The sequence below is a fragment of the Electrophorus electricus genome, chromosome 11 (genome assembly GCF_013358815.1).
Source record: "Electrophorus electricus isolate fEleEle1 chromosome 11, fEleEle1.pri, whole genome shotgun sequence".
NCBI classification, from domain to species: domain Eukaryota; kingdom Metazoa; phylum Chordata; class Actinopteri; order Gymnotiformes; family Gymnotidae; genus Electrophorus; species Electrophorus electricus.
This window is the reverse complement of record NC_049545.1, coordinates 10,278,296-10,299,860: the sequence shown is the minus strand read 5'-3', so window position 1 is coordinate 10,299,860 and position 21,565 is coordinate 10,278,296. Positions and strand designations below refer to the sequence as shown.

Here is a 21,565-nt window from a genome sequence, read left to right as displayed (position 1 = left end):
GCACACACATACACAAACATGTTGCTTCATTCAAAAACAGCACTCCTGCTGTGTTGCACAGATTCACTCCTTAACTCTTTCAAAAAGACACACAAGAGAGAATTTTGGGAGAGAATTTGTCATTTGCCATTATAACTTTTCATCAGTGTTTGAAACCATTCACCTTCCCAAACATTTAACACAACGTATCAAAGGTAAACATTATATTTGTGCGGCAAAATACCCTACCAGTATGGCCCACCTAGACAGTTGGTCAATATTTTAGATGTTTTGTGTATCACAAGACATTCCTAATACTTTTACAACAAATCGATAGCACTGTTTGTCAAATGAGCTTTCTGTCTGAGACATAATGCAAAGAAAACATTTGGAGAGGAAGGGAGTGAAAGACTAGAGAGTCTAATGGAGTTTAGTGGATGATTGTTCCAGTGCAATGGCATAATCAAGTTCATTTTGGCATGAAAGTTACTCAGGCCAGACATTCTTAGATGTGTGCATGCACGTGCACACACACACACACACACACACACACACACACACACACACACAAAAGACGCTTTTGCGGTAGTGCTTAGTTGGATGGGAGGCCTAGTCAGGCTACCCCTGTGAATTGAAAGGCTGCTTAAATTAGCCACACAATGGGCCTACTTCACAGTGAGTTTCTCTGAGCTTATCTGCCGTTGCTAGCTCCTCCACTGTCCTCTGGCTCCACTGAAGCAGGGTCACACAGGAAAACCATCACTTTGAGTAAGTAGGTGATCCTGTTTTAGTACCATGTGTAGCCCTGGCAGTGACCAGAGTGTAGAAGACCACTAAGAATTCTCAAGATTAGTTTTGATTAGTTTGAATAATTACAAACTAGTTCTCACTGAAAGATGGGATATTTGCAATTCCTGTGAAGTCAGTGGATGGAATAATTATGTTCCTGTGCACGAGTATGACGTCACACTGAGTTCCTGAGGAGTTTAGATACGAGTTGTGCTCACTTTAACTTTCTTTCACATTAACAGCTTTATTACTTTTGGATTTTGAATCTCTTTTGTATGTGAAACAGGAAGATTAGTCATATTGCTCTGCACATTCTCCCACCCTATCTGGAAGATTTGTTTTTATTATCTTAGGAATCTTCATTATAAGCAGGACTTTTATTTATGTTTTTATAATGACATTTATGATAGCTGGGAAGACTGTGATAATTAACTTTGGGCAATATTTGGGTTTTTTGTAGCTATTTCAGTCCTGCTTTCTATGATCATGGATAAAACATTGACTTCTTTAAATCTGTCTGCCTGTCCCACCTAATTCAAGAACAACTTGCAAATGTCTGTAAAGCTCCAAGACTATTGCATGTCCTGGACCACTGCTGTCTCTCTCCTTTGCTTACACCAGTTTCCTGTCTCCCATTGCTTTTGGCAACCGCATTCTCTTAGCAGAAACCATGCTCTTCTGAGAGGGGTAAACAAATCAGAAATGAAGCAGGGTAGTCTTCTGAATGTGTTTTAGTTTTACATTCACATGCGTCACAGTTATTATAAAGCTACTGAGATGAAGAGAAAATTAAGCACTTGGTGATGATGTACATATTTAAGAATTCTTGCTTGTAAGATGTTTGGTATTCACTTGGTCTGTACGTCTGTACCCCATGGCTGTTATGTCTGCTGTTAATCTTTTTCATTATTCGGACAAAATATCCCCAATTTTTCTGTTGCTATCAATGGATGCAAGACATCAATATGAAGTGTTGTTGTATAGAAACTGTGTGTGTGAGAGCACTTTTCTGTATACACACATTATAATGCATGTAACAAAATGTCCTTTTCATAACGGCAACTTGTGCTATTTATGAAGTGTACTGTTTGTTCTTGCTCTCTCTCCCCCTCCCTCCCTCTCTCCCTCTGTCTCTCTCTCCCTCTCTCTCCCCCTCCCTCCCTCTCTCCCTCTGTCTCTCTCTCCCTCTCTCTCCCCCTCTCTCCCTCTCTCTCCCCCTCCCTCCCTCTCTCCCTCTGTCTCTCTCTCCCTCTCTCTCCCCCTCCCTCCCTCTCTCCCTCTGTCTCTCTCTCCCTCTCTCTCCCCCTCCCTCCCTCTCTCCCTCTGTCTCTCTCTCCCTCTGTCTCTCTCTCCCTCTCTCTCCCCCTCCCTCCCTCTCTCCCTCTGTCTCTCTCTCCCTCTCTCTCCCCCTCCCTCCCTCTCTCCCTCTGTCTCTCTCTCCCTCTCTCTCCCCCTCCCTCCCTCTCTCCCTCTGTCTCTCTCTCCCTCTGTCTCTCTCTCCCTCTCTCTCCCCCTCCCTCCCTCTCTCCCTCTCTCTCCCCCTCCCTCCCTCTCTCCCTCTGTCTCTCTCTCCCTCTCTCTCCCCCTCCCTCCCTCTCTCCCTCTGTCTCTCTCTCCCTCTCTCTCCCCCTCCCTCCCTCTCTCCCTCTGTCTCTCTCTCCCTCTCTCTCCCCTTCCCTCCCTCTCTCTCATCACCTTTCTCAGATGTACTCTGCTGACTATGCTTACCAGAATAAGGTGGCTTAGGTTTCCTTTCCCATTTGAAGGAAGTCTGTAAATCCCACTACTCTCTCTTGAGAGACAGGTTTGCTTTCAGAGACTAAAACTGATAAGTGAGGCTGTGGGATGACACTAGAAGGAGAGATAAAGAGATTAGATGAAGAGATTACAAAAAGAGACCATCCCTTACATTTTGCACCTTGTCTCTTCAGCATTAATGTTTATCGGAACAGTGTTGGTCTGTGTAGGTAGGTGTCCATTCTGTAGCTGGCTATTATGTGAATTATTCAAAGTATCTCTTTGCATATTTATACTAAAAGGTTTTGATTAGATGATTCATTATTAATATTTATTTCAAACATTTAAAGCTTATAGATGCAAAAGGACAAACGGTTTTCTACTGCATAACAACTTTCTATTTCTTGAGAACCAGTAAATGCTCTAACGAGTCCACAGTAATTCCCAGTACTGATAGACCTTTTACAACAGTGCAGCTCCAGTATTTCCCACCTAGAAAAGGTGACAGTGGCACGCTGCTTTAGACTGATACGGCTTAATCAGGCCTCACGTCAAACATTGTATATATAAAACCAACTTAACAGCTCTGCTCCTGTTAACCTCTAGCTGACCAGAATTTAACTGGGTTCTTGACATCTATCAGAGACCGGATAGTACTGCTAGATTTCAGTACATATATTTACTAAGTACAAAAGCCATAAAGGAATGATTGCCATTTTCACAGGGAGTAGGCCAGAATAGGATGCTTCATTGTTGCATCTTCTTTTTCAATGCACACTTCAAAAGGCAGTCAGAGGAAAAAGGATGTTTACTTGTCATACTGTACACTACAGTACTTCTGACAGTTTTTACGGTGTGGTTCACATCATTGATTTTAATGATTTTTAAAATATGCAAATAAAGCCCTCACCTGCCTACCATGTTGCCCTGAAGCCAAGCAGTCCCATGATGTCAGTTTAATAAATGAACTCGTTTGAACTGTGGGACATTCTTTATTGACTGTGAGTTGATTTTGGTTCTGCCGTGTTATTATGTGAGGCTCTTGTTTCTGGGTAGAATGTTCAGGTACAACTTCAATGCATGATGACTTTTTTAAAATTCATCATGGACATAAAATATGAATTGTGTGTGAGGGTACATGTTAAGGGTGTGAAACTTAACTGAAATTTCAGTAATCAATAAACTCAACCACATTTAGTACTTAGGAATATATTCTGTTTTAAATGATTCAAAATCTAGATAGGCCTACATTTAAAATGGTTGTTAATTGATTTCAAATGTTATGCTTAATTCATATCTGGAAAAATAGCCCTTTGAATTGAGCCTAATGATAATGTTTAGCATTATCCATGCCTATAAATATTACAGGTAGTTCTGAAATTAAGGGACATTTTTGTTGTCCTTTTGTGTGCCCCTGCTGAGCCCCCTGTAGCTTTTCTCATGCTATTACTCGTCACAGAGCAGCCATGTGGCACCATCAAACATTAATTTTACAGATAAGGTCCTTCTTCACATATATACATTTACCCAACATAAATTTGAGTCAACCATGCTACCGCAATTTTATTAAATATCTACTTAGGAGATGATGATTCCTTGGATGATCCCATTCCCCTCCGCATGATTTTGGTAAAGCAGAGCTATGCCCTAGTGCTTGGCTTCAAGATCCCAGCTGTGCTGTTTGCCATCTGTGGCAGGGGGCTTCCAAGGACACAAGTAACTGTGTTCTAACTAGCGGAGAGGAGAGCCCCAGGGTTTCTGGCCGGGGACATTGAGGCACTTGAGAATGCTGTGTGACAGCTCGACTATGCTCTGTGAAGGAGACGTATGCTGGTCTCTACTCATCCTGCTGCCATAGTACAAGGCCCAGGTCTACTACCACACTGGACATTGGTAACTTGAAAAAAATATAGACTGAATATTGTTAAAAACTAAATTGTATTGAAACAAATTAAACTACTATTGCTTTCTTTGTCATTCGGCAGAACACCTTGCATATATGTATCGGTATGTGTTCTTTTTGGGTAACAAACAACTGCTCGTGGTGTTTAAAGCACTCAGTTCTACTTTTATGTGATGCCTAGGATTGGGATTATTGCAAAGCGTACACTACACTAGAAAAGTGTGTTGGGAATGCGTGCACAATATGTCCACACAATGTAAAAAAAAACAAAAACAAAAAACATTTTATTGTTTCTAATGAACTGTATTTACCTCCAGGTAAATAGAACAGTTTCAGACTAGAATGGCGAGGGTGGGTGGGGGCTGTAATATTTGTCTATTAGCCAAAGTGTCGCCTTCAAATGTTGGCAAGATAATTAAATAAAACATGAGATGATTTAGGCTCCATTTGACACATATCTAAATCTACTACTGTTTTTAAATCTTTATAAAATGATATTTATGGCACAGGAAGAAATATATTTTAAAAAATGATTACAGTAACTTTTAGAACCCCCCCCCCGTATTCCAATCCTCCCGTACCCTCGTCGCTACAGATCGCGGTATGGGGACCCAGCGAGTGCATACTAACACGCGCGCTCCTGCCGGCGGCCGTACCCTGAAGAATCGGGGATGGGTTTCGCGTGAGGCAAGAATGAAGTCCGTCTATGCGAAGCAGTGATCAGTTCCAGCAGAACAGTGCTGTCGTGCTTTATTGTGACACTGCGTTTCGGAGGAAACACGCGTTCTGCATTGTTCACGAGTTAAGAGCACAGCAATTGCGCGTCGCTGCACCGAACACACGTTTGATTTAGGAAACAACTGAAACAAAAATACGCAGAAGCTGTGGACACTATATTTTCGGTGTTCTTGTCGAACTGCTTAGCACAGCATATGGTAAGTATCCCGAATGTATCTTGTTAAACTTTTCAGGAAGTTTGAGTAAACCGCGTTCTAAAGGACTGTGTCTGAATTAGCCGTTTTTGTAGCTGGGACAGTATTAGGCTGTTAACCACTGCTTTCGATGCTGCCCAGCAGTGTCCCCGGATCCAAACATAAACCACTACTTCTTTCAGGTTAAACACTGTTTACTTAAGCCTTTCGATTGTGTGCTGTTGGGCATTTCACTACTCCTACATCATGAAAAGGTAATGCAGTATTATCTAAATATTAAGTTTGCCTGATCATTTGCTTTTCGCAGCTTTGCTGGTAAGAAAACATCTGTGACTGATATTTTAACAATTAACAATTTGTTTCGTACGAGGTAGTCCAACATTGAGATTTGCGCTCTCAGCGCAGCGCTTTCTTTCTCTTTCTCACTGTCTAGAGTATATAGGGTACGCTTCTTCTTGCTTTCCTCCCTGCCCTTATTCATAGCGTAATTTGGGACACGTAATTGTCGTGAAAATGAGGGTAAGTATTCCAGCGCCTGGAGAAAGCCACAATTATCCGTAATGTGGTAAGCTTCCATGGTCTCTTTTGGGGAAGTGTGGTGGAACAAGGTCACCATCGTAAGACGAGTTGTGTTTTATGATGGAGAAAAGGTGTTAAACAGTGGTCTGCGGTGCCTCTTTAACACTGCAGAGACCATTGGTATAATCAGTGACCATTTCACACACTCAATCGGTTGTTGTCATTTGCTCAGTAACTTGTTAATTTAGCAACCTTCGTTGTTTTATCTTATTATTTAAAGGTATTTACATTTTATTAAATGTACATCACCTTATATTGTTTGAATGTAAACATTACACATGTATTATGCCCAGTGCCCCAGTTCATGGAACCATAAGTAATTAAACAAATTGCCTACTCTAAAATAAAAATGTTATATTAAATGCTTGGTTGCTAATCAGTTGTATTCAATATCCCTGTCCACTCATATTATATGTGTAATAAAAGCACTCAAAACTGAGGGAATCCAATTGCAAGAGGTTTTATATTCCACACCAAGCAGGGTACTGAGTACTTGGGAGTCTGGCTTAAAACCCAACTTCTTTTGGCTGGGTACAGCGAGGGTGAGTTCCTTTTTGTAGTGCATACGATGCAAAGTGGCACTAGGAAGGCAGAGTCTGGGAGGTATCCGAGGGTTATTCAAGAAGCAGGGTCTGGAAAACAGGTAGAGTATAACAACCAACAGGGCAATCCTACAAAAAGGGCTAGGCACGAGCCAGGGGCTAGAATTCGGGCAGGATCCGGCAAGGAGCACAGCAAGCAACCGGGATAACAGCTCGGTAAGCAACATAACAGTAGCAACACTTCGAAATGAGGCTGAGACTGAGGGTAGAATAAGTTGGAAGTTTTAGAGGATGGGAAAATGCAGATCAGGTAAGGCTATTCTGCTCTGGTGAGTTAGAACAGATCTGTTGGCAGGGAATAGGCATGGCACTGGGAGAGTGGGTAAGGTCTGGAGGATTCAAACAACATGCTTGGTCGAGTCAACTTGGCCTGTCAAGAACATTGAGCTTCTTACCTTTGAAAATTTCCATGGACGCTTTAGTGCTTTATGCATGGAGCAATTGTTTGTCTGAAAAGTAAACTACCATCCACTTGGTTTGAGGCATTTGGTTGGATCTGAGCAGTTAAGATCCTTCTGTATACTTCAGAGTTCCCCGTGCTACTGGTATTGGCAGTCACATAATCAAAAAACACAAGTAACACTTTCCATTGGCAGTCATACATGCCTCTACCCCAGTGTTTCACAGATGATGGCTCATATGCTCTCAAGACTTTGTCCCAGAACTTTACAGATATTTAATGTTCTTTAAACCAAACAGTGACCTGGGTTTTCTGTTCCTTAAATGAGATATTACAGTGACATTCTCCATGTAAGTCTCCATTCTCCACATACAGCTGGTCAATGGAAACCAGGTGTTCAATTACTTATGGTCTCTTTAAACAGGACACCTGTGCATAAAAAAGGGCTGATTCTTATATGGTTCACCTACAGATATAAATACACTCTTGCCCATATATTTCAAAGTATTCCATGCTGAGCAGAGCCCAGGCTTTGAGTTTCTTTGACAAAACAGGCTAGTTGCCAGGTTTGTTTTCAGCAGGGCAATCATTGTCTCTCACCCAGTGCTCAGTCAGCATGATCTGGTGTGACTGAGAGATAGTGATTGTGCCTGGCATAAATTCAGGTGTTGACTGATTTATTGCTTGTTTAAATTAATTGACACAGGTGCTTACCTGGTAGCATACTCAGATAATTTTTGCTTTCAAAACATTGAAGTGCCAGAAATGTAAATCTAGATAATGTAATTAGATAATATAATGCATTTTATGAGGATTTAAGGTTGTAGAATGCATGAACACCAGTCAGACTGACCCCCTTTCCTAAGAATGGCAATGCTTAACTCTGCTTACCTGACCTACTTAACCTGTCTCTTTCAACACTCTTAGCTAAGCAATGCTGCATTACTGTATATCAACAAAGCAGCGCCGTAATTTCACAACACTGTATTATCTGAACGCACAAAGGTCTTTATCACAGGGCTCAGTTTCGGGGGGGAACATGTAGCCTGGATGCTTTCTCTGCTTGAAGTTGAAGTATTGGGGGACAGCTCTGGGACTGCTCTCCATAGAAAGATGTAGTTCACAGTGCCGGAGCGGCATCGCTGCTCAGAGAGCCTCTCTATAGGGTGTGCTCCTGTAGGACTGTAGATGGTGTATAAAAGAGAGAGGGGTGCACAGCCTTAATTCTCAGTAGCTTAAGTCACTTTTACTGCTCTGCACATTTGTTGTAGAGACAGTAAAGCTTTTTTTGTGAGCAGATGAGTGCTAGACCCAGCTGCTGTGTCTGGGTCCCTGCCACTAACACACACACAAACACACACACACACACACACAAAGCTACTCTTACTGTATCACACATTGCATCTGTGATTACTGGCACCGCTCACTGGTTGTGAAGTGCATGAAGTTGTTTTCATGCAGCTCACAGGGTGCCAGAGGAAGTGCCGTGTTTAGTGAAAGCGTAGGCATGCGAATCGAACACTAGGACACAGAGAGGGACTTGACAAAGAAGACAATGAATGACAAAGAAGGACAAAGATCTGAGTAATTCATAAATAATCAAAAGTTTAAGCAGTTTGTATAACTTTGTTGCTTATAACAACATGCTTTTACAACCATACAATGCATAAAGCATTTTTGCTTATTTTGGCCTAACAGACTGCTCTGGATGCTCTGCGTCTGTGGGAGATTACTTACTGACTATGCCACTGTATTTCTTGTATCAGTAGATTTAAACCTACATCAATATATTCAATGTCAGAGTATTCTTGAGGTAAGGGGTACAGGGCCTCTGTAGCTGATTGACTGGATGTATCTCTACTTCTGAAGTTCCCTAGATCTATTAGCATGTGCTCTGCCTATATAATGCTCAGCCTGAGCCTGAAGTAATGTTTGCTTTTTTGATGGAGCCCGAGCTTCTCTTTGCAGGGAGAGATGGAAATGTAAATGCTTAAGACCCCTAATTCTTCTTCTTAAATTGTTTTGCTCCCAAGAGTAAATGTTCATGAATATTTTATGTGGTTATAAACAGTGCATGTGGCTTAGATCATGCTGTGTCTCATATATCTCTTGACGACATTCTTAGCATCAAGTGAGGTGCGAGCATAAAGGGGCATGTCACACCTAGTGAAGAAACTAATCTCACAGATTATTATTGTATGTGTGCAGGGGACGCGTGGTGAGACTGGAGGTGGGAGTGATTAGTGATGTCAGCTCGGCGTATAAAATGTGTTTTCGTTTTTTTCTAGCCGTGATAGTTGTTGGACTGCTAGCTGAGAACTGGAGAAATAATACTGAATGTCGCAGCAGATCTTCAACAGTTCAACAGAACATGAAATCAAACACCTGAGACTAAACGCTGCCTCAGTGAAACCAAACCCATGAAGGCTATTTATACACACTGTTCTGTAATAATACTGTTGTGAATGCAGGGCTGTGACACTGAATCATGTGTAGAGAAGAATAGCATGGGAATGTTCAATGTCAATTAAAATTTTATTTGCCATCTGGTGAATAAATGAAGAAAAAGAAATGTTATTTAAAAGTATATTGCATTCAGAGAGTGATGTAACAATACAGTGTGTTCTTTGATTAGAAATACACATAAAAACAAATATGCTCAAGCAACAGACGTTTTATCATAAACTGAGAGTTTATCCTATAGTAAATCATATAAACTGTATATGAGAAATTTAACTCTGCATGTTGGAAATGTGAGGTAGATAGTTTTACTTTTGTTGGGAGAGCATTTCCAGTTTAGCTATGTACATCAGCACAGCCAATATCACTTTTGTTTTCTAACTATAGTTATATATTGTTATGTACAGTATATTGTTATTGTTTTCATGATCTGAATTCAGTAGTCCCAGGCTTTAGGCTGCTAAGGCCTGGAGGCAGAGGTCAATCCTCGTGACCCTTGCCTGATCCTAAGATTATGCTGCCCTTCTACACACAGTAGAAGTGAAAAGACCCTGTGTTATTCACAGTGTCCGTAATGTGGCCTGAATCTGGTGCTATTTCACAACACGTCCTATTTTTTCTTTGGTCATTTGATTTGCTGGGAGAAACTGATGTGACTGGCATTTGAATCAAAATCCTCCTTTAGCAAATGGGGTTGACTGCAGTTTAGTGGGCCAGCATGGACTGAAACGACAGTAAGAAAGACTGAGACAGCCCGGAGATTTGGCTGTGATGATGCCCTCTCCCCGTTTATGTTGTATGAGAGAGCCAAGAGTCCCTCTAGCTATAGCTCCTGATAATCTGAATATGCACAATAGTTTCTATGTTTTACACTGTGCTTTAACAGTTTTAGAACATGTAAGATCAAATTTCATCACATGAAAAATGGTAGTTAGTTAGCTGATTAGCTGATAGTGGGTAGTTAGTTGATTTGTTGAGCAGCAACAGTTAGTCATTCTGAAAGCCCCTTCTCAAATACATCCAAATTTGCAAAAAGACTAGGTCTGAATGTGGCCTCATTACATAATATTTTGGAATATTGGGTTTATGTAACTGTAGTTTGTGATGTCTCCTTCACAGTTGCAGTGAGGTTGTAATGAGGTCCAGAAAGAGAGGACAACTATCAGAGCGTCACAGGAATGGCCTGCTTTTCATTAAGCAGGAATCTACACTGTCAAAGAGCACAGTGGGCCCGTGCTCTGCAAGGCAAACATTATGGAAAGAGTGTCAGTGTTGTGCTTATCTAGATTTATGTCCCATGCTCGACAAGAGCGTTTTTCTCTCTGCTGCAGTACCCCCACAGGTTTTCGGCTCATAGCTGCTTTTTGTACCTTGGCCCGTGCCCTACCGTAGTTAAGCTGTGAGCTGAGCTCCTCGCCACTCCTCACCATTCCTCGCTACTCCACGGACTCCTCACTACTCCTTACTAATCCTCACCACTTCTCACCACTCCTCAGGCCTCTCACCACTCCTCACCACTTCTCACCACTCCTCACTACTCCTGGGACCCCTCATCACTCCTCACCACACCACTCCTCAGTCCTCTCACCACTCCTCACCAATCCTCACCATCCCTTCTGTCCTACAACACCTGGTCTGCGGCGTGCCTGCCATTGCAAGCACAGCCTGCCTTTCAGTTTATGGATGACCCCTGCTGCCCTGTAATTAGGAGAATAAACATTTATACAGGACAGGAATGCAGATGGGGAAAGCTGAGTTGCCAAATGGCTCTACCGGGAGATCTGGAAGCTTAGTGGGAGCTGCAGCTATCACCTGTGGTTGTGGCTTTATGGCCATGTGGCTCTTGTGCTGTTTCTCTGGTTTGACATCACCCACTTGGCCAAAACCTCCACCATTGCCATACTGTCCTACCCAGGGCAGACCACAGGGGACCCAGTGGACAGACTCAGAAAACAGAGGAGGGGCGTATGTTAATGTTATTAATGTTGGCCGTTGAACTTCTAATTGGGCCTATATGAATACTGTTTCTTGTTTGGCCAGTGTGCCTATGCTGTTTGTGTCAAAAATACTGTCATGTTCATAGTGTTATGGCCAACTTGCTAAAAAACTGGTCATGGTACAATCACAGCAGCTACACAGAACTCCTTTAAAATCTAAAATTAATTTATGAACATTTTATAGCTGTTATTAATATTTAAACTCTGAATTCCTCACTGATCATTTAGTGAAATATTTTTGATTAAAAAAAACCAACAACCCCCTACCCACAACCATATTTACTGTATTTACATAAGCAGTGCCATAAGCAATAAGTATTTACATTCATTATTTCATTTGAAATTCCCTTGGCATTCACTAATACTTTTGTCTGCTGGAAAAGATCTTGCAAATGTGAATGAGGCCTACACTCAAAAGTGAACATCAAGCCCTGCACTCTGAAGTTGATGTAAAAAGGGCAGTGGTAGCTCAGTGGTTAAGCTTATTGACTAGTAATCAGAAGGTTGCCTTACCACTGCCAAGTTGCCACTATTGGACCCCTGAGCAAGGCCCTTAACCCTTGATTGCTCAAATTGTATTCCGTCATAAGTACGTTGCTTTGGATGGATAATGTGCAAAAATGTAAGGAGTACTGGGACAGAGGTAGTTGTCTGAACCTAGGGCTCCCAGCCTGTTTATCCAGATTAGCAAGGCCACTCTGACAGCACCATGAAGCACTCTGCCCTCCTGTCTCAGGCCTGCTTCCTTGGCCTTTAACTACTCTTCTGTACTAATGAAACCCAAGGCCTGGGGGTGAGTGGGTGAGCTTTGGTGATGTGTGTGAGTACAGTGTGTGCTCACAGTGAAGCCCCAAGGCCCATGTGGTGGCCATAGATGAGGTTGTTGACCCTGTCAACCCCAGCCCTGTTCCCATTTCGTGAGACAGCCACACTGGCAAATAATCCAGTGTGGATGTTTAACGAGGTAATGGAGTGGGGTCAGATGGTCAAGGCCTTGCAACAGGGCCGTCTGTCTTCTCCATTATTACAGCAAAGCACAAGCCTCAGTCGCATTGCAGCCTCAAACAGGCCTGCACTGAGGGAGGAATGCTCTGACTGATGTAATGAGTGCTTGGCAGTGTTTACATGTAATGACTGGGACACAGTTTCAAGGTCTATAAATGAAGCTCACATTTTTCCAGACATTCCTCTGCCTCACACTGAAGTATTGTGTATAAGCAGAAAGACCTGTATTGTCTTTTTGCACAAATGTGACCTAAGCCATTGTATTTCTGTTTTGCACAGCTGCAGTCTTTTCTGCACAGCTAGGTGTGTCTGCATTTGTGCATGTAATGTGTCTGGTGAGTAAGGCTGGTCACAGCCTACTTCTGGATCATGATCAGGAAAGCAGTTTTGCATGACTAGGTATGGTGTTTTAAGGGGCTGTGTGTCTATTGCAGTGCAGAGTTTGACAGAGTTCAGTGTGGATGTTGTGAGCAATCTGTGTGTGAACAGAGGTTAGTAGATGACACTGGCCAATGGCCTGCATTACTCTCTACCTCGTCCCTCTTCCAGCAGTCTGCCTCAGCTCACAGGGCTCTGCTACTTCCCTCACTCTCCTTTCTTGCGCTGTGTCTCTCTGTCTCTGTCTTTTTCGCTCTCGCTCTCTCTCTCTCTCGCTCTCTCTCGCTCTCGCTCTCTCTCTCTCTCTCTCTCACTCTCTCTCTCGCTCTCTCTCGCTCTCTCTCTCGCTCTCTCTCTCTCTGGAATTCTGCTTTCAGATGGAAACAGAGAAATGATGGAGTCCAGTGAACTTCTTCTTTCAATTGTGGCTTTTTACAGATTGATCACATTTAGCCATACTTGTGGGCAAATAAAGAATGTGAAATAACTCAGTTGTTTGTTTTTTTCTCTGTTGTATTCCTGTCTCCTCTTTCTTTCTTTCTTTCTTTCTTTCTTTCTTTCTTTCTTTCTTTCTTTCTTTCTTTCTTTCTTTCTTTCTCTTACTCTCTCTCTCTCTCTCTCTCTCTCTCTTTCTCTCTCTCTCTGGCTGTCTCTTTCTCTCTGGCTCTCTCTCTCTTGCACAGTTTCTCCTGCTGTGGAGTCAGGTATTGAGGAAAGGCTTTTTGGTTGATGATGTTTTCCCAGCTCTGCTTGAGCTCCGAGATTCAGATCTAGCTCTGCTCTTTCTTCTTCCTCTGTTCTTCTAAGCAGACACTCTGGTCTGCGTGGTATGACTCGCACATATGGATCTGCAGGACCCGTTTGCAGTTATCACTCTCAAATGTCAGCATGGTTTGATGTGCAAACACGTCCCAGTGCTGTACTACTACAGTGAAGACACTGGTTCTGTCATGCTCTCTGCTGCAGCACTGCTGAAGATTTTCCACTGCTGTTTGGACATTTTGACTCTTCTGCATATTTTGAAAGATTGGTTTTGGATAATGATGCTACTTAAGCTCTCAGATCTGCCAAGAGAGAGAGAGAGAGAGAGTCTAATGGTCTAATACAGTTCTTATCCTTTGGTAAACCTAGCCTGTTTCTCTTTATCAGATCTGTTGGTCACTGTGCTTAAACGACCAGCAGTGTGATAACATGTGTCTGATCCCAACACAGTGCTGTTTGCTGAGAGTGTGAGAACCTCAATCTGACTTCACCTGTCTGAGAGGATTAGCAGACAAGCAGGTCAGAGATTTTATTGAAGATCTCATTGTCCATCAGTGCAGTGGCAGACGCAGTGTTGGGAACCAACCAGGGCTGCTGTGCCTGGGAGTGCAGCCATCCAAAGTGGCACTTTATGGGTGGGTGTGTTTCTGTGTGTCTGTGTGTGTGTGTGTGTGTCTGTGTCTGTGTGTGTGTGTCTGTGTGTGTGTGTCTGTGTCTGCGTGTGTGTCTGTGTGTGTGTGTGTGTGTCTGTGTGTGTGTCTGTGTCTGTGTGTGTGTGTGTGTGTGCGTGTGCGTGCGTGCACGCATATGCATCAGTAATGAGTTGGAGTCGATTTATTTTGCACATCTCTATAAAATAATCAAATGCTGAATAAAGATTTAAGCTCTGATGCTTGCCTACAAGGACCTGCTCCCTTTCACTTGATGGCAACGGCCAAAAACCTCAAGACCCTTCTCTGTCCTAGCACCCAGTCAGTAGAATGAAGTTCAAGTTGTTTGAAATGCAGAGTCCCTCATTTACCCATTTCTTTGAAAAGCACTTAAATTAAACCTAATCAGGCACTTGCAAGAAGCTTTTATATTTGCACTTGGCTCGTGCGAATTGTGTGTATAGTATTGTTTTGTATTGTAGTTCTCATTCTAGGTTTCAGCACTGACACTTTGTTCTGGCACTGTCTCAGTTAAGGGTATTTTTGGACTCTAACCTATTTGTGCTAGATAAAATTACATAGACAACTAAAGCACTTTTTGTAAGTTTCTCTGGACCAGAGTGTCTGTTAAATGCTATGAATATAAAGGTGACATGCTACTGTGGTTTATTTGTTAACTTCACATTTTCCCACAGAGCCAAACGCACATGTCCTACCTCCAGGATCAGGGCAACATGTCTAGCACACAAGCCACAGAATGTGGGTTCCCATCCTGCAGATGTGAGATGTGGTCACCGCATCTTCTCATTTGGTTTGGGAGTCTTACATAAGGAGCACTGGGAAATCAGGCACTCATTAGGCTTGTATTCTGGCTATAAACCACAGCATTGAGGAGACAAGCCACATGGCAAGCCACTCTATGGCCGCTTTACTGTGGACACAGCCCCGCAATGCTATAAATGACTGGCTCATAAATGTAGTTTAAAGGGGCCCCTGTTAATGTGTAAGTGGGAACGAGTTTGCTACTCCTGGCTGAAGGGAACCGAATCCTCCTGTAGCTGCAGAGACCTGGAAGAGGGAAGACGACAATGGCCTCGTCAGACTTGATAAAGTGTCACTTACGGTGCTGCGTGGCAGAAGATCACAATCAGTTCCAGAACATCCCCCAGCTGAGTGCCTGTGCGGTGAAACTGGACTGAGACAACACTGCCTTGGATGCTTTTATGTGCTTTATTTATACTTAATCATTTGCATGTTTTTGTTTATTTACTCTTTGGGGTCTTGGTGCTGTTAATAAAGCACAAAGAGGAGATGCTGAAAGATGATGCAGGGAGGATGGAGGGAGAGGTATTTATAGCCAGAGTAACCTGCTATTCTATCTGCCTCAAAGAAGCGTGGCCTCCCTGTCAGACTCCATCAGATCTCCATGTGGATACTAAAGGACTTGAGTGTATATACACACACAAACACGCGCACGCATGCACACACACACACACACACACACACACACACACACAAAAGAAGAGAAACACACATATTCATCTAATATCCACCCCCCAGCTGCTCTCTGCCTCCACATAACTAAACTCTCATGCACCCCTGATCCTGGGAGCATACATGTGTCCAGGACTGACTGTGTGACCAGCACCGAACTAAACCACAGCCGCTTTGTTTTCTGCAGTCACCCTTTTTGATAATCATTGAGCCTGCCTCAGTCCCTCTGCCTCAGTCCCTCTGCCTCAGTTTGCCTCAGTCACTCACTCTCTCTCTCTCTCTCTCTGTATCTCTGTCTCCTTCTTGTTTGCTGTCTCTCTCTGTCTCTCTGTTTCTTTGTTATTGTGGGTAGGGAACTTAGTACGTTTGTTACATACTCATACTCAGTAATGTAATTTTTTATTAATCCATATTCTTCACATGGATGAGAACCCAGATGCATCATTTATCTCTGCAAGGTTGACTGCTGCTTAGCTGGCTTTTGCTCATTTGTAATAGTTTAGTGCTTTGGCATTTGTCCATGCACTTATGTAACTCATACAGTCATTACATCAAAATTAGCCACAGAATCAGTTGACTGGACAGCAGTTCAGACTCATTCCAGATCTCTGTTTAGCCACCTTGGCCATGAGGACCAGGAGCCGGTCTCCCACTTCGTACATAGAATTTCTATGTAATCTACAGAAGACAGGAGGCGGGGCTAGCTGACATGTTGAAACAGGATTGGTGGGATTCAGCGGATTCAGTTGAACAGCACCCTGGAGTCTTCAGATTGGTCTCTGTTGTCGGGTCCTGTGTGTTCGATGAGTGCAAGTGGCTGAGCAGAGATGGTGTTGAGGGTATGGTACCACAGGGCTGTCATGATAGTGAATGGTGACACAGGACTGCTGAGTTGGACATGTCAGGACATGTTCTGTACAGATCAGCCACTCTGGCATTCAGAACCATGAAACCCTTTACACATGGAGGAGTGCTGTTCATGGGCCAATAGCTCTGGTTCCTGTAGTTGCACATGCACACACACACACACACACACACACACACATGCACTTACACACAGTGCTTGATCTTTCCTCTTATGCATTGTAAGGGTGACAGAAGGCTGTTGGAAGTCTTTACATAAGCTGACTTTATTGGTTTAGTCACTGCCCTAACTCTTTAGTGAGGCAGAGGGAGAGTAAGAGAATGATGAGACAGAGCGATAGATATAGACAGATGTTGTCTGATAACTCCAACTCTAAAATAATCGTTTTTGCTGTTTATTTGTCTGTTTCTCAGCAGGCATTTTTTTTCTGTACCTGAGCCCCACTGTGGTAAACCCAGAATCATGCTCTGAACCATGACAGCATGAGTGCTACAGGCAGACCAATCCAGAGGCAACATTTATTGTTTATTGCTGTCAGAACTGGCCTAAGCAACGCAAAAATGTGAGTCATTTGTTTGTGCTAGTTGTACTTAAATCTTGATTCTGCATTCCTGTGTTCAGATTTTTCAAAGCCTAAGAGACAACCTAACAAAAATATGTTCCTTTTAAGGACTCTAGAGCCTTTATTTGTTAGTAATACATGGATAATGTAGAAGTGGAATGATATGATAGCCATCTGATTTAGGTCACCCTGTGTCTCCACACTGACTTCTGTGATTTGATCAGTAGGTTACATGCTTCATACATTATAGTAGGCCTGGTAACAGCTTTTTTAACATTGCATGGTGGTACATTTCAGTTTATTTGCACTTTCACTCGTATACTATTAATACAGTGTGGCTGCTTACTGGATATACTATATATATGTTGAATAATAATGAACATTAAAAATTAAGTTAATTATGAAATAGGACTATTTTGAGGCATTTATCAAGAATTTCCAATGTGCAATATGCAGTGTTCCTCCGTTTACTTAAAGATTGGGTTTAGCAGTGTAAAATATGTGGACACTGGCCGAACTTTAGCAGTCTTCAGAAACATTAAGCAGTGAGTGGGCTCCTTCTTGGCTTTGTGGTTCTTGAGGAGAAAGCCCTATGAGACTGTAGCAGATTTGCTGAGTGTATGCTTTGGCATCTGTGCTTGTACAGTGATTTCAAAGAAAAAAGCTTGTGGTGTAAGGTTTTTGTTTATTGGGTTTGCTGGTATATTTTCACTGCACATTCTGCAGGACAGCTCTCCTGAGTCTGAAAATGCAACCCCAAGGGTTAACTCAGATCCCAGACAGGGTACTGAGCAATGGCCTCAACAGAGGAAAGGCATTACAGGTCCAGAGCCTGGGCTTCATGAATCTCAAGCACAGCACGGCTTTTGCTGAGGGTCTGATTTCCTGACCCTGGGCCAGGTTTCTGGCAGTGAAGTCTGGCCAAACTGGGCCAGAGTTCTCGTCAAAGGGCCGTTAACGCAGGGCCTTCTACTCTTGCCACATTAAGTCATTACCAGCTGGACAGTAGAGACGAACTGCCCGATTCATTGACCTGGCTGCAGATTCGACAGGGCTTGGATTGCTCAGTCTTGGCAGGCTGTGCTGGAACAAGCTTTCTGCATGGCAGGGTTCAGGGTCCTCTTCACCTCCCCTCTTCTGCCCCATTTGTGTCTCCACGTTTTGTCTGGGTGAATATTTTAATTTGCACTCTTTCTCCTTCCTTGTCCTGTACCGTGACTTGTTTAGACAACCTCATGGATAGGATTTCATTGTGAGCCTTATTAAGAATTTGTCACATCATTACATTGCCTCAATAGCACTGGAATGACTTAGAGTTGAAACAGATTTTCTTTATCTTTGCAAACAGTTCTGCACGAAGTTCTTGAGCGAGGGACATAAGGAAACAATTAAAAGGAGAGTTCAAGAAAAAACAAAGAAAGAAAATATTTCAAATGCAATATATTTATTTACCCTTACTATAAATATGTTTTGTTTCAGTGACAAATGAATTGCTTTACGGACTGGTGAGAAAATGTCACGGTAATTAATCCTACACTATGTAAAACATACAGACTTGAATCTTTGGCACCATGAAACATATAGTAATGATGTTGAACCTGAATTGTGCCTGATCCAACCTCCTGCTGAAGACTAGTGCCAAGCCTGTGTGTCTCAGCAAAATGAGGCAGAGAAGCCATATGCTCTTATTTGGCGTTATCATCATGTGGGAGTTTGGCTCATAAGGACTCTGCTCTCTCTCTCTCATGTGGAGTGTGTGTGAGAGTGTGTGTGAGAGTGTTTTGAGAGTGTGAGAGAGAGAGAGAGAGATTTTTTTTTGCTGGCCTTGCAGGTTGAAGTTCATCTTCTTTTTGTGTCCTGTTTTTCTGATTTGTTGCTTTGCATCTTGAGTTCTGGCTCAGCTAACAAGGCTAAATAAGTTTGGGTCTTTTTGCTGCTTTGGCAAGCTTTTAAAGAGTCACAAAATAAGCTTTAGCACCTGAGGTAGACGTCTTTTTCCTGCCACTGGGCTTTGATGGTGCTACAGTGTTGCCAAGCGTCCTGAGTTAGATCCTGTCTGCTTTTACCCTGTAACAACTGTAACGAGCTCACTTCCCCTGCCTTTGAGCTGACAGTTTAAGAGAGACAGAAAAGAAGGGGGTTGTTTCAGAGCATCGAAGTGGGAGAGTTTGAGAAAGACAGAGGGAGTGAAAGAGAGTATGGGAAATAGAGAGATATAAAGAGTGGGGGCTGAGCGGAAGACTGCTGAGCAGGTCGCAACGCCATCACCAGCTGCTCTCTCTTCGAGCCTCTCACATTCCGAAAGATTTTGAAAAACAGACAAAGTGCCTCGATCCACTGAGCAAGAGCTGGAGAGAAAAATGAGCCGAGTGTCTCAGGGTCTGCATAACAAAGCAGTTATCCCCCCCCCCCCAACACACACACACACTCACACAGACAGACACACATACACATCCCCCTACTCTTCAACACACAGTGTAAAGCTCCCGCAACGCACCACAAAACAAGATGTTGGGGGACATCTAAAAAGGATGTGTGTCAAAGCCCCTGGGGCCCTGCAGGGTGAAACTAAGCAGCCTCCTTGACCCTGCATCCTTTTCCCCCCACCGCTGGGAAGCTCAGGCCACCCCCTGACAGCACGTTACCAGCCAAACTGTCCCAACACAATAGAAACACACTCTTTAATATAAGACTTGCTGAAAATATGGCCTGTGTGCAATATTACCATCATGCTACCGCAGTAGGTTTTAGTAATATTGTAATCGTAAAAATAGTAAATATCTGTAAAATAGTGTATTAAAAGTATTAAAGAAAAGTGATATGTAAGATGATGGTGGAAAACACATGCAGTGCTTAAATGCTCATGACAGCGTAAGCAGAACTTCAGGAGAACTACCCTTACTTGTCTTCCCCCTGGTGGTGTGAAAGAGAAGTGCTGCAGGGGGTTGAGGAAAAGCTGCCATCTCAGGCAGGGCCGCTATCCTGTCTCCTAAAGGCACTTCGTCTTCTCATGGTAATGCGTTTGGCAGGCCTGTGGTGATGGCCTGCTCTTCGCTGTGTCTACTAAAGCCCTCTTTGTGCTCGCAGTGATGTTTAGAGGCCCCCGTCGTCTCCTCGGGCCGTAGCCCCGGCTTCTGCTCCGTGCTTGTCTGCACGCATGGCGAAAGCAGAAGGGGAAGCGGGATATGGTGACCTGACCCAAACCAAAAGAATGATAAAAAGTTTTTTACAAATTAGAAGGTTAACAATAAGGTTGTCAGACAAACACATTAACAGAGTTAGTGCTCAGACATACATGTATGACTATGTATGTGACAAATAAACCAAACTTGAAACTTGAAACATACTGATAAAATTAAAGTTGTTTAGCTTACCTGTCCAAGAGTAAGCAATATGGATTCCCTCTTTTAATTCCCTTAATAAGTGACTCAGAGAGCCGTCTGGCAAGTTGCGGTAGCAACAGCAGTCTCCCACTGTCATCGTGGGTGTGTGAGTTTCTGTTAGAAATAGGAAAAAAACAGAAAGGCATTTAAGGAAAACAATGTAAGACACTGTTACCTTTGAACAGATGCTAGTTTAGTTCAGGGGTGAATGTACTATTCATTTAGTTTTGTTTGGACATTTTCTAATTGTCCTCTGGTAAGTGGAGTACTCTCATTCTTCTCAAACTGCACACTAATGATTTTCTCTGTTTATTTTTCACATGACGTGAGCTAAAGGATCCTGTCACGGCTTTATGTAATCCAGCGCTCAGAAAGTCCCATTAGAAAGCCTTTTAACTTTCAGCGCCATAAATCTGCTCTCACAGCTACCTGATAGTCCACTGGTTCCACTGGAGTCTGATCCTATACTAGCAGCGTCTGTGGCAGTGACTGATGAAATAGCGACGGACAAGTTGGAGTGGGCTCAGATCACAGCAGGGTGGACTTATGTAAGAGGACAGGGTGAGACGAGCGCATCTGAATAGGGCACGGAGAGATGAGAAGAGCGAGAGCAGAGGAGAAATGTGGAGGAGAAAGGAGAGCAGGGGAGCACAAAGAGAGAGGAGGCTAGTGAAGCATGAATGGATGAGGCGTAGAGCGAGGAAGGGAGGAGAAGTGACAATAGGAAGTGTAGTAGGTGGCTATGCTGCAGGAGGGGAGAAGATATGGAGTTAAGGGGGCGGGGCTTTGATATGCCCATGAGCTCCTGCTGTTGCACAGATAAAACGCAACACTTTGGAGGTCTGTGATGGTGGCTCTGCTAGCTCTTTTATGAAAATTAAAAAGCTAAAGCTGTCGCAGAGGTCACAAGCGTGACTGCATGAGTTGGAGGATAATCGCGTTCTCTGTGCCGAGGCTAAAAAGATCTGTACTCCTGTAATCGAATGACAAGGTCACACAGGACGTGGAAAGGGTTTGTCCACCAGGCAAGGGGCAATTTTAACAACATTGACAACGTTATACCATCAGCATTGTGAGCATCATCAGCG

General features: G+C 43.1%; 1 protein-coding gene and 1 long non-coding RNA gene across 4 annotated transcripts in view; one reads left to right on the top strand and one right to left on the bottom strand.

Annotated features, from left to right (window-relative positions):
- Positions 1-5,018: 5,018 nt before the first annotated feature.
- lzts2a (leucine zipper, putative tumor suppressor 2a) overlaps positions 5,019-21,565 on the top strand; it is a 37,689-nt gene continuing 21,142 nt past the window's right edge. Inside the window, exons 1-2 of one of the 3 annotated variants that reach the window (XM_027023503.2) lie at positions 5,019-5,343; positions 16,946-17,094. The gene's annotated coding sequence lies outside the window, so the exon portion shown is untranslated. Of the gene's footprint in view, positions 5,344-5,522; positions 5,595-16,945; positions 17,095-21,565 lie in introns of all 3 variants that reach the window. The other 2 variants (XM_027023502.2, XM_027023500.2) reach the window with 2 other exon arrangements.
- LOC118242199 lies at positions 19,974-20,994 on the bottom strand. Its single transcript, XR_004776641.1, has 3 exons — positions 20,907-20,994; positions 20,469-20,591; positions 19,974-20,287 (listed from the first exon to the last, which is right to left on the bottom strand). It is a non-coding gene; the product is annotated as an uncharacterized LOC118242199 (long non-coding RNA).